Source organism: Oryctolagus cuniculus, chromosome 1, assembly GCF_051225735.1.
Source record: "Oryctolagus cuniculus isolate XC-2025 breed Fujian yellow rabbit chromosome 1, ASM5122573v1, whole genome shotgun sequence".
Taxonomy (NCBI): Eukaryota; Metazoa; Chordata; class Mammalia; order Lagomorpha; family Leporidae; genus Oryctolagus; species Oryctolagus cuniculus.
The window spans coordinates 125,816,045-125,828,587 of record NC_142867.1 but is presented as its reverse complement, the minus strand read 5'-3'; the positions used below and the strand labels follow the sequence as shown (position 1 = coordinate 125,828,587).

Below are 12,543 nucleotides of genomic sequence, written 5' to 3'. Positions count from 1 at the left end.
CCTCATCAGATCCTGGGGCAGTCATGACTAAAACCCTGGCACCTTCATTTCTGCACCTGTCATTTACGTAACGGACACGGCTCACAGCACAGACCCTGAGACCTTCCTGTCCAGCAATACTCGTACGGAATCTCATAAAAACCAAACTGCATTTTACTGCAGTCACGAACAAGAGAACCATAATTGATAAAAGCTTTAAAGTGAGATGGATGCAGCATTTTGAGAATTTCCCAGATGCTTTGTATCAAGAGACTACATTTTTATATTGCCAGACTTATTTCATGTTTTACAGCTGCTGGTCGTTGAATTTTACAGGTTGTTCAGAGATGGAGCTTGGGTTTTCTAGGCACAGGCCTAAAGCACTTCTCATGTGAGTCACCGGTGCTACGGTAAATGTGAAAGAGATCATCATTCTGAACCTGAGAATCTGTAGAAGACATTGGCCAGGGTGCAGAACAGTAGCTCAAACCACCACCAGCAGCTCCCCAGGAGTCACGGGTTTTGAGACAGGCACAGGCAGGGACCCCTCAGTGATGGGCATTTCTGGTCCAACCCTGACTCAGGAAACACTGGCTGAAGAGCGTGAGGAAGTTGGTGGTGATAGTGATGGGCGGTGGCCACCACATTGCAGAACAAGGTGGCAGAGGGCCAATGTTTGCCAGCGTCCCAGAGAGCAGTGGCAGAGAACTTGGAGAGAAACAACCAAGAGGGAGCTCCAGTTCAGTGTCGTGTGACTCGGAGTGTGCGGAAGCCGTCACTCCCACCTACAGGCAATTGATTTAATTTAGCAGACTCATTTCTTGTTAGGGAAATCTTACAGCTCACGAAGGCAGGGCTCAGACACAGTGATCACCCTGGAGCCTGCAAACCAAGCATCTAATTCCGCTCAGACTTGCCTGAGAACCCGTGTGAATGAAAGCTGCACCAGCTGTTTGGGAGAAGCCTGGAAGTGGGTTTTATCGTTGGCAACTTGAGTGCTTGTGTGGTTCATGGATGAAAGAGAGGGTAAACTGGGTTGACTATCTCAGCTCCTGAGGAGTAGGCTGGACCTACAGCTATAGCCTATCGTCTTCCTTTTGAGTATCACACCCTGAGTTTTCCACATTCTGTGCCAACGGAGAAGGAAGCAGAAACCCACCTGACTCAGAATAGGCCGCTGGGGCTTTTCTGTTAGGGAAAGGCAGATCAGAAGGCTTGGAATGAGAATCCTCCCACCTGGTTAGCTGCACAAAGGATTTAACTACCAGCAAATGGACAGAGAAAACAGCCATGGAAGGAACCTATTGCCCAGTCCTCTCATCTCTGCCATGAAACCTGTGTGGGAAGCACACCTGGCCCCTCTCTCCCTTTCTCTTCCCTCTGAGGAGAGACGAGACCTGTCTGAAATCAGCTGTCCCCTCTATCGGGTGTCCTCCTGGTGTCTCCCATTCCTTCTTTTCTTTTTTTAATTTTTTGACAGGCAGAGTGGACAGTGAGAGAGAGATAGAGAGAAAGGTCTTCCTTTGCCGTTGGTTCACCCTCCAATGGCCACCGCGGCTGGCGCGCTGCGGCCGGCGCACCGCGCTGATCCGATGGCAGGAGCCAGGTACTTATCCTGGTCTCCCATGGGTGCAGGGCCCAAGCACTTGGGCCATCCTCCACTGCACTCCCTGGCCACAGCAGAGGGCTGGCCTGGAAGAGGGGCAACCGGGACAGAATCCGGCGCCCCGACCGGGGCTAGAACCCGGTGTGCCGGCACCGCAAGGCGGAGGATTAGCCTAGTGAGTCGTGGCACCGGCCTCCCATTCCTTCTGAAGGGGGCAGTTAGGTAGCTAATAGAGGAAGGCTGAGGTTTGACAGCCCCAGCTGAGCACTCGATCGTATAGCCGGTGAGTGACAGACCCTGCAGCCCTGTGCAAAAGCCCTGGCTGGTTAGCACAGACGTCATGGCCAGGCCCTGGCATGACGGCCTGGCCTGGCTCCCATGTCAGCCTGATATGTACCTCTCAAACCCCCTTTCCCTGCACTGTCCAGGTCCGTCTTCCAACCACCACCAAGTGCTCCCCCATTCTGTGTAGCGGAAACCTCAAGTTCTGCAATGTTGCAAACTTAGAACCAGCACCGGCTGGAAATATTCAATATGGCTGCAGGCTATGTCCCCGCGATAACCTTTAGGTCATTATAATGTTTTTAAGAACATTACCATGACCACACTCCTACTCCCATCCTGCACCTGACAATGATACTTCTGAGAATTCCCAAAAAGGGCATGGAAATGCAGAACATGCAATCCCTATCCCAAACTCCAGCCCCTAATTTCTCCTGATGGGGGACATCTGTCCCACAAGCCCTTTATGGCCCAGGCCAAGGCAACCACAGGTGAGACTCAAAATTCAATAGCAGGCTAAATTTTAAGTTGATCATTTTGTATGGCCCATGAATGATGTTACAAATGTCCAAATGGCCCTTGGCAGAATAAAAGCTCCCACCCTTGAAATGGCCGGCTTCAACCTTGTTGAGGAATTTGTTCATTCTTCTCCTTGACTTTGTCCACATTTGAGGTTTTTAAAGATTTGTCTATTTATTTATTTGAAAGTCCACATTTGAGGTTTTTAAAGAGTTGCCTATTTATTTATTTGAAAGTCAGAATTAGAGAGAGGGAGACAGAGACACAGACAGAGAGAGCTCTACCATCTATGGTTCACTACCCAAATGGCTGCAATGACCAAGGCTGTGCCAGGCTAAAGCCAGGAGCCAGGAACTTCATCTGGATCTCCCACTTGGATGCAGGGGCCCAAGAATGTGGGCCATCCTATGCTACTTTCCCAGGCACATTAGCAAGTGGAGCAGCCGGGACTTGAACCAGTGTCCATATCGGATGCTGGTGCTGAGGACGGCGGCTTAACCAGCTGCACCACAGCACTGGCCCCTACATTTAATTATTGAGTTGCATTTTTCCTTTCCAAAACTGGTTAGGAAGGGAGATTTGGGGTACCCCTTTCTCCTTGCTGATGGGTCATGCAATAAAGCTTTTCTCTTTCCAAAAGAACAGCACCACAAATGGGTGTTTGTGCACATCAGGCAGTAGACCTAACTTGACAGGCACCAAGCCTGACTGGTGAGCCCTGTGAGATTTCCTGAGCCTCTGGGCTCCTGGTCTCTGTGGCGGGGAGGGTTCCCCAGGTTGTAACAGTGAATAGCCTGCCAATGAGGGAGCATGAGGTTGCACCAGTGGTCTGCCTGAGACGGACTGGTACTTATTACGAGTGATAAAGTATAATTGATGTGAGCAGGTGAGTAGTTAGTAAGCAAAGAGAAGCTGAGAGAGGCCAGCAGAATGTGTGCCACGGCTCTGTGCCACATAACCCCACCACCACTTACATAGTGATCCAACATGGCTTCAGGCTTGGCACACCCACTGCCTGCTAATGCAACCTACACGGAGACTCAATGTCAGTTCTGAGATCCCACCCCCCTCCCCCTAAAAAAGGGACCTGGAAGGGAGCAGTACTGAAGTTCCAACCAAACCCATTTGCATATTTAATTAGAGCATCCTCGCTCTACCCTGTAGAAGTGTGACTGCAACTCTGGGGTGGGCAGTTCTTCCTTCTTCATAAGAGTGAGGGGCTGCCCAGGCTCACACCTGAGTGTGTACTAGCCCCTTAAATGCAGCCTGATTCCCTGCACACCTTTCTGTCTCATCCTGGAAATCTTCTTGCAGGTGAAAGAAATTGCCTGGAACAAACCCAGCTTGGGTGGGGGGCCCCCTGAGGCCCACCATGACCAAGAATATAGGATGGCGCCGGAATACAGGTAGACAATCTCAGAGTTTATTAGTTTGAGCTTATTTTTCAGAGCATATTCCAGGAAAGCCTGTATTGTGACATTGTACTCAGGGGGGACCATGCCACCACAGACAAGGAACGCTGCAAGAGACCTGTCTGTGACACAGCTTGTCGTACGGGAGAAATTCTGAGAAAGCTTGAAACACCACTCAGAAGGGGCCAGACCACCCCAACAAGCAATGGCTGAAGCTTCAGGGAACCAGTTTGAGCCAGATTTTTGAACATCCGATGTATGATGTATTTTGCAAGCAGAAGAAGCTTCCCCACCCCCACCACCATGCACCTCTCTTCTGCATCCTGGACACTCCCCTAATCTCATATATAAAAGCTAGCGCCTGTGATGCCGGCATCCCAGTTAAAGTTCTGATCGCACCACTTCTGATCCAGTTCCCTGCTAATGGCCTGGGGAAAGCAGCAGAAGACGGCCTACATGTTTGGGCCCCTGACACCCATATGGGAGACCTGGATGAAGTTCCTGGCTCCTGGCTTTGGTTTGGCTCAGGCCTGGGCATTGCGGCCATTTAGGGAGTGAACCAGTGGATGGAAGATCTCTCTGTCTCTCTGTCTCTCTCTCTCCCTCTCTCTCTTTGTAACTCTTTCAAATAAATAAATACATCTTTAAAAAAAAGTAGGGGCTGGCGCTATGGTACACTAGGTTAATCCTCCGCCTGTGGCACTGGCATCCCATATGGGTGCCGGTTCTAGTCTCAGTTGCTCCTCTTCCAATCCAGCTCTCTGCTGTGGCCTGGGAAAGCAGTAGAAGATGGCCCAAGTGCTTGGGCCCCTGCACCTCCATATGGGAGACTAGGAAGTACCGCCTGGCTCCTGGCTTTGGATCGGTATAGTTCCAGCCGTTGCAGCCATTTGGGGAGTGAACCCACGGAAGGAAGAAGACCTTTGTCTCTGTCTCTCCCTCTCACTGTAACTCTATATCTCAAATAAATGAATAAATAAATAATCTTTTTTTAAAAAGAAAAGAACAGAGAACTCTCGCAAACTGCTTCTCAGGGACGCAGTAAGTGACCACCGTGTCCCTTCACTGTCACAAGGAAATAAAGCTTTTCCTCTGACACCATTTAGTTGGTGACACCTGCAGCAGAGGGGCATCCACTGACGCAAGCTGACACTGTCACCGTGGGACTGGCTTCTCAACTGCTTCAGAGTAGACAGGCAGAGAGGGGCTGGGGCTCCCTCTCTCCCACGCCTCCCCTCACAGCCAGGTGGGGAGGGCACAGTATTTGGTGTCCCCTGGAGTACCTCGCGCCTGGGCCCTGAATCTCCCTGGATTTGTAAGCAGGAGTGAATGACATCTGCCTCACCGCCGTGTCCTGTGGAGTTAATGAGCTCAGCGCAGTTCTGGTACTGGAATATGCCGTTCTCATCGCTGGGCCTGTGTCACGTCCCTGGAAAATGATGCTGATTTTTCTCTCTAACAAGGGTTTAGAAAATTTACGGCTCTTTTAGGTTCTCTTTCTCTCCACCAGGTTCTTTGTCCCCGTGACCCTGAAGGATGAGGAACCCAGATAACGGAGGGAAAGCAAAGTGAAGGAAGTTTGTGAAAGTGAAAGAGAAATCTCCTGGCAGTGAGTGACCCAGAGAGACCCCAGAAGTGCTGGCCCCAGAGAAGGGCAGGTCTGCGTGATTTCCTGGGCTACTGAAGGGGAATTCTTGTGACTGGTTGGGGGAGATGCTAATAAGGCATTCAACAGTGACCATTTTGATTGGCTCCTATGAAAGTTCAGTGTCCAGTCACAGAAGCCAGTGAGGCTTCTCTCCAAACGGTGAGGGAGGGACCCCCTGCTCCCTATCTTCCTGGGAAGGTGTCTCTCTATCGGCTGACTGTCCCAAAAAGGGAGTTAATAAACAATAAATGCCTTAAAAACACTAGAAGAATTAGCTACTGATGAATGCATATTTCTGGTCTTCTTTCTTTCATTTCTTTCTCTTTCTTTCCATCCTGCCTCCTTTCTCTTCTTATCTTCACTCTGGAGTTTCTCTCCTAGCATTTTCAGCGGCGTAAAGCTTGAAGAGCATTTGAGAGCTTTCCTCCCTAATTGAAAGAGTCGTTTCAGTAGGAGACTTTTTAGCTTTAAAAAAACTAAAAATACCAAATCATCGGAGAATAAAATAGGAACTGATAGAATGGAAAAAAGTATGGGGTATTCTGAGTAGGAAGTAGAATGTTGAATCTTAGAACACCCTAGGAGAAAATCTCTGTGAGATAAGAACATCAGCTTCAGAAAAGAAGCCATTAAATGCTTAATTGTCTGTTGCTCCAGTCGGCCAGAGCGCAGGGAACGCCTGGGGCATGGGCTCTAGCCTGGGCTTTGTACTTGCTAACTCAAATAATGCTTAGCAACTTTTCAGATATGGAGACACTTTTACAGTTGACTTTTATTTGGTAAGATCAGTAGCCCTTAAGTCACCTTATAGTATTAAGCACAACAGCAACCTCACACTTTCAAAAACAATACAAAAATGTCAAGGTGTATTTTTTATCCAGGGCTCACTGTCCTGGAGTCTGGGTCACAAAGATGAGGTTCATGACCAGCTCTCTACTTGTGCTATTAGGATCCTAGATGCTTCTGCTATTCTTACAGCAAATCATAAACTACTACTACTTCTGGTGATAATAGTGTTCAGATGCATGGGGAAACCATCAAGTGCTTTCCGTGTGCAGCAGTCAGTTCAGCCTGCTGTAACAGGACACCATAGAGGTTGGATTAGTTGAATGACGGACATGCATTTCTCATTGTTTTGGAGACTGGTAAGTTGTAGTGAGGGTGCCAGTAGATTCAGTGCCCAGTAAGGATCCATTCCCTCTCTTGCAGAGGTCCTTACGCACTCATGTGGCTCTAGCCTTTCTCTTCTTATGTAGACAGTAGCCCTGTCATGGGGGCTCACAACATCATCTACACCTATTCACCTCCTAAAAGGCCCATTTCCTAATGTCCAACCCATTGGGGATGAGGGGCTGGTGCTGTGGCGTAGTGGGTTTAGCCACTGCCTGCAATGCCAGCATCCCATAAGGATGCCGGTTCGAGTCCCTGCTGCCCCACTTCTGATCTAGCTCTCTGCTATGGCCTGGGAAAGCAGTGGAAGATGGCCGAAGTGCTTGGGCCCCTGCATGCACGTGAGAGACCCGGAAGAGGCTCCTAGCTCCTATCTTTTGATAGATGTAGTTCCGGCCATTACGGCCAATTGAGGAGTGAACCATCTGATGGAAGACCTCTCTCTATCTCTCTCTCTGCCTCTCCTCTCTCTGTGTAACTCTGACTTTCAAATAAATAAATAAATTTTTAAAAATAAATAAATTCAGGGAAGGGGGTGGATACAAGTACGTAGTCCCTAACACAGGGAATATCTTGTGTAATCCTTATTATAGTTCTGTGAGATAAGATTGTTGAAGTGTTATGGGAGATACAGGAACCAAGTGCACTGTCCTCTGTGCCTAGTAAGTCATGAAGCTGACCCTGGAGCCCCAACCCTTCCATGAGACTCAACTACCACGCCCTTGCCCGCAGGTCCAGGTACAAAAGAAACCCCGTGCAGAAGGATGACTCGTATAGCCAGCTGCCTGCCTCTTGGTCGCATTAGTGAATAATTTAAAAGTAAAAGAATAGGAGCAAAGATTATTTAAGGATATAAGGTTGTGGAAACAAAGCCACAGAGAGGAATATCCTCACGAAGGTGAAATGAGAAGAAAAATGGGGATTAGAGAGGGGACAAAGCGCCGGGGTCTGAATATTTATGTGCCCTGTTCCTCATGCGGCAATGACTCAAATGAGACGTGTAAGAATGAAGAGACTGATTGAAAAGGAAAATAGTCAGTGGAGAGGAGAAAGAAGGCATTGCTATAAATAACGTCACTTATTTTTTAAAATCACACACACACACACACACACACACACACACATATATATATAAAACTCAAGAAAGGAAAATGCTTCAGTAAAATAATAACTTGAGGACAGGTGCAATAATGGAGGTGGGTCTGCTCGAGTTCTTTGGTTGACAACTGCACAAAGGAAAGATATTCTCCACACAATGGGGCCTATGGGGTGACCCCCTGGAAGTGTTGCTGTTCTGAGATCCAGCACTCTCCCACAGATGTCAGTACTGGACACCCACCTGACACCCCTCACACACACAGAGTGACAGAAAGGCATCTCCCCACCAGCTGTTCATGTGCATCTGGTGTACCTTGGCCTTCTCTCCCCGGCCCTCTGCACCATGGTTCCCCATCATCATCTTCCTGTGGCTTCTGCTCCCAGCCTCAGCACTCAAGCTACTCTTACTCAGGTCTGAGCTCTGGAGGATGGGTTCTGTAGCATTCATGGAAGTTGGGCAATAACTCCTGAGAAAATACAATCTTCCCACTACAGGTGAACTCCACAACGCCCTTGTCAAATATGGCCACACCAGAGCAGATAGGCATTATCTGAGTGCCTTCTTGGTGCCAGACACTAGCGTAGTGGTGTAGAGAACAGGGAGGTAGCTAGCAAAGAGGAAGCAAGAATTACCAGCACCTGGGCCACAGGCCCCTCCCCCCAACTCACTATGAACTATCCAAATCCTATCCCTTCCAGGCTGACCACAGTTGCTAGAATTTCTCTGCTTAACAGTTGGTGCTGGCTAGAAATATCCAATATTTCTACTGGGACACAGGAGGGGTTCCCACGATGACCTGTGAATTGCATGCTTGGCATGCCCACTTCCATCATGCACCTGATGCTGTGACGCTTTGGAGATTTCCCCACAAGCACCACTGAAACACTGTTCCTCTCATGCACCTGTTGACATGACACATCCAAGTTTTCCAAAAAGGGCATGGAAACAGGTACTCCTCAAGCCCCGCCCCAAACTCTACCCCTATTTGAATATTCAATTAAACACCACCTTAGAAACTACCTGTTATGCTTCCAGATCCTATAAAAGGATGACCCCAAATTTTGTTACTAGAAACTCTCTTGGGGTTGCCCTCATTCCTTACTGAGAGTGCACTTGCCCTCTGTCTTTATATACATCTCATTTTCCTGCTCACCTTTATCTAGGTGTTTTCCTTAAATTCTTTGTCTTGTACAGACTAGAAGGTGGACTAAGCCTACTCAGGGGCCGCCCCACAATAGCAGGACAGTAGACAAGGCAGACACAGTGCCTTTCCTAGGAAGATGATATTCTGGTAGGCTACACAACACACACTAAAAAACCCAAGCAGCTGAAAAAATAAGGAAAACAAGAGCATAACTAGTATGAAATACATTGAATAACAGACTGTGGGGGTTGTCTTCATTTAGGGACAGCTTTGTCGGGGGGGAGGGCTTTCTTTGGTGTTGTTATCCAAAAGTGAGACTTCCAGAATGAGAAGGTAGAGCAGGTGCAGGAAGAGGCCCGAGAGAGATGGGGGTGGGGGCTGGCTTAGGGAGGGCCTGTGCCTGGCGGGTAAGGCAAGTGGGAAGGGGGGATTTTGGAAGGGTAAACAGAGGTCGAATCATGAAGGTGTTTAGATGTAGGCCTTGGCAGGTGGTTGTTTTATTTTAAGAGCAATGGAAAGCCATCAGAGGGTTTAAAAAGGGCAACAATTGCATCTGATTTGCATTTTAAGATGATCAGACTGACTGCCTGGCGGAAAATGGACTGGAGCAAGGCAATGAGAGGGAGAGGAAGTGGAGTCCTCGGTTTCTTCTTTAAGTACTACAGTGTGCACCTGGAGGGCTGGGCGTTGGCACAGGCACCCCCACCAACCAGTTGGGAGAAGGAACTCCAGCATGGTCCCTAAGCTCTCACAGCCCCACTTCCCTCATCCAGATGACAATTTCTTAGTCACCTTTTTGTTTTGGACAGCAGTCTTACAATAGATCCATTGTTGTGTTATATTGCCAACCACATTTTAGATGAGGAAAGGCTAGTCCACAGAGGTCACTTTCTCAAGGTCACCCATCAGCGGTAGAGCCAGAATTCCCTCCCGAGGGGGCAGAATCCAGTCCCCACGCTCCTTCCACCACAATGGTGCGTCAGCAGCACCTGCAACCCAAGCACATCTGGGGTTGCTAAGATTCTACAACATCTGGGTCTCTCGATCCAGAGTGTCCTGTCTACGGAAGGTCCCAAGTGACATGGGGGAAGAAGGAAAATCGCCCACTCCCGGTCTTATAAAGGAGGACAAACCAGACTCTTTCCATCTGGTGTTCTATACAGCACGGCTTTGCCAGGTAAAGTCTGGAAGTGAGGTTGTACCCACTGCTGAGTACCAAATGTTAGCTAGCTAATTAACCATGGAGATTTGGGAAGGAACCCATTAAAGAGACCACAAACAGCATGTCCAAAAAGCAAATGGTAATGTTGCTGCTTATTACTGCTATTGGCATTAATATTAATATTAATACTATTATTTAGTTTTATTATTACTCTGATATATCATTATTACTGCTGTCTCCTGGCATCTTCCCCATAAATCTATCACCAAATGTTTTAGAGGTTTAATATTGTTTTAGTTATGTAATTAAACAAATAGAAATAATAGTTGCAGAATTGCAGAGTTACATAATTATTGCTGTGCAATAGAAACAATAAATAAAACTTACATGCCTTGATAGCAGTTACATTAAAAACAATAGAAACACTGAAGGCTAAAGCTGAAGAATTATGTAATGGTTACATAATTAAATAATAAATTATCCCAGAACTCCAGGGCCATGCACTATAATAAGCAGCTTACAGAATGGAGAGAAAAGGAAACCATTAAGCAATGCACACACACACACACACATACAAAATGCCCAGGGACAGGAAGCAACACAGCACGAGCCCCGGAATGAGGAGCCGGGAGAGCTCCCCAGCTTCCCATTCTGCATGCACACATGTGTGTGGATTTTATCACCCCTTGAACACAGAGTAATTTGTCTAAGGCTATAAATCACTTCGGTAATATAATTCCCTTAACTGAACAGCTTATCACATGTGACATACATTTAATCTCTCCATTTTAAATTATCTCAAAATGTAGCTTTCGTCTTGCTAAATATTATATAACTACTCTTCAGCTCTCTGCACTGATTCTATGGCTAGCGGGTGCATGTGGGATGAAATGCTCGTCAGAGGTGGAGAATGAGACTGCTTTGAAAATTATTGAAACACTCCGTTACCGCATCTTGACATTTTTTTGGGTCGTGTTATCACAATATTAGCATACCCAACTATTTGGAAAGATGAAAACATTTGATGTTATAGCAAATATCCAGAGGACAGACTGACGCGCTGAATGTTTCCTGCTGAAGTTTTCTGGAGAGGATGCCTGGATTTTCATATAAAAGTGTGTTTATTGAGGTGTTCAGGGAGGGACACCACCATCTACGTGAGGACATGGAAACAAGCAGCCGCTCTGACGACGAGTTCAGATTGGACGCCAGAACGATAGCAATCAATACCTCTTGCACTCAGAATCCACCTGTCTCCCTGAGTGTCGGCAGGATCGAGCCCATTGTTGGAATGAAAGGCACGAAGGGCTGTTCCTGGGATGCCAGCAGCATGCAGTACGAAGAAGCACATGGCACCGCTCAGCAGTGACGATGGGGAGGCAGAAGGCTCCTGTCCAGAGGCAGCAGGGAACAGAGCCACAGTCTGCCAGCCTCACTGTTACGCACGTTTGAAGGAAGCTCTCCCTTCCCCATCAAGGCTGTTCAGAGAGCAGCCAGACCCGGCCATTATCATAATGGGGTCACCTGGGAGGCTGGGAATAGACAGGGGAGCAGTCTATTGGGGAGAACTAATTGACTCCTGTCTCGTTACTTGGCTCAGCTTGACAGGCAAGCCCAGTGATTGGAAAAGGACAGCCTCAGAAGGGGCCCGTGCCGAGGAAGGGCCGGGAGGCCTTGGCACCTGCTGGGCCTGGGGGACTCTGAGCAGACTGCCCGGTGTCAGCCCCACAGACGCGGGGCATAATTTTCCAACATGCAGCTCTGACATGCCTTGGCCTGCAGGGAGACGGTACTGCCCATCTGGCTCTGTCCTACACGGCCACGGTGATGAAGGTCACTTCGATTTCAGACCCCTTGACATCATGTTCTCCTAATTCTCCCGTTTTGCACCTTTCCTTTCTCTGATTGGGGTTCTGTTACCGTTCCCCAGAGGAGGGTGAAAACAGGCTCCTTCGCTAGGCAGGAAGGGTGGATGCCTACAATCCTGGGACACCCCCTGGCCAAGAACTTTCTCCTAAGGGCTCTCCATGTCACTGTGACATGGTGTCCTACGGGAACCTTGGCAAAGAATGTCCCATTCCCTGTTTCCATGGAGGGTGCAGTTGAGAGGCTTGGGGCTTTGAACACAGATAGACTGGGTGTAACTGACAGCCTGGGCTGCCAGAGCGAAATGCCATGGACCTTGGGGCTCACACAGTAGAAATTACTTCCCCCAGTCTGCAGGCTGGGAGTCCAAGATCAAGGTGCTGGCATGATGGGACTCAGGTGAGAATCCTCTTCCTGCCCAAAGACAGCTGCCTGCTGCCTTCTCCCTGTGTGCTCACAGAGTGGGCCTGAGAGGGCACCCAGCCCATTGTGAGAGCCACATCCTCACACCTGGAGTTACACTCAAGTCTCATCACCTCCCAAAAGCCAAACACCATTGCCTTGCAAGGACTCTAACTGGGGAATGTGGGCGGGGCCCCAGGCCCAAACCTCTGGGTTTGAACTTCAGCTTTCCTTTCTTGCTAGGTGTGATGAAC

At 48.4% G+C, this 12,543-nt stretch overlaps 1 protein-coding gene across 5 annotated transcripts in view; it reads right to left on the bottom strand.

Moving 5' to 3' along the window:
• Nucleotides 1–12,543, bottom strand: part of NTM (neurotrimin) — a 1,092,588-nt gene that overhangs the window by 645,308 nt on the left and 434,737 nt on the right. The gene's annotated exons all lie outside the window — the stretch shown is intronic.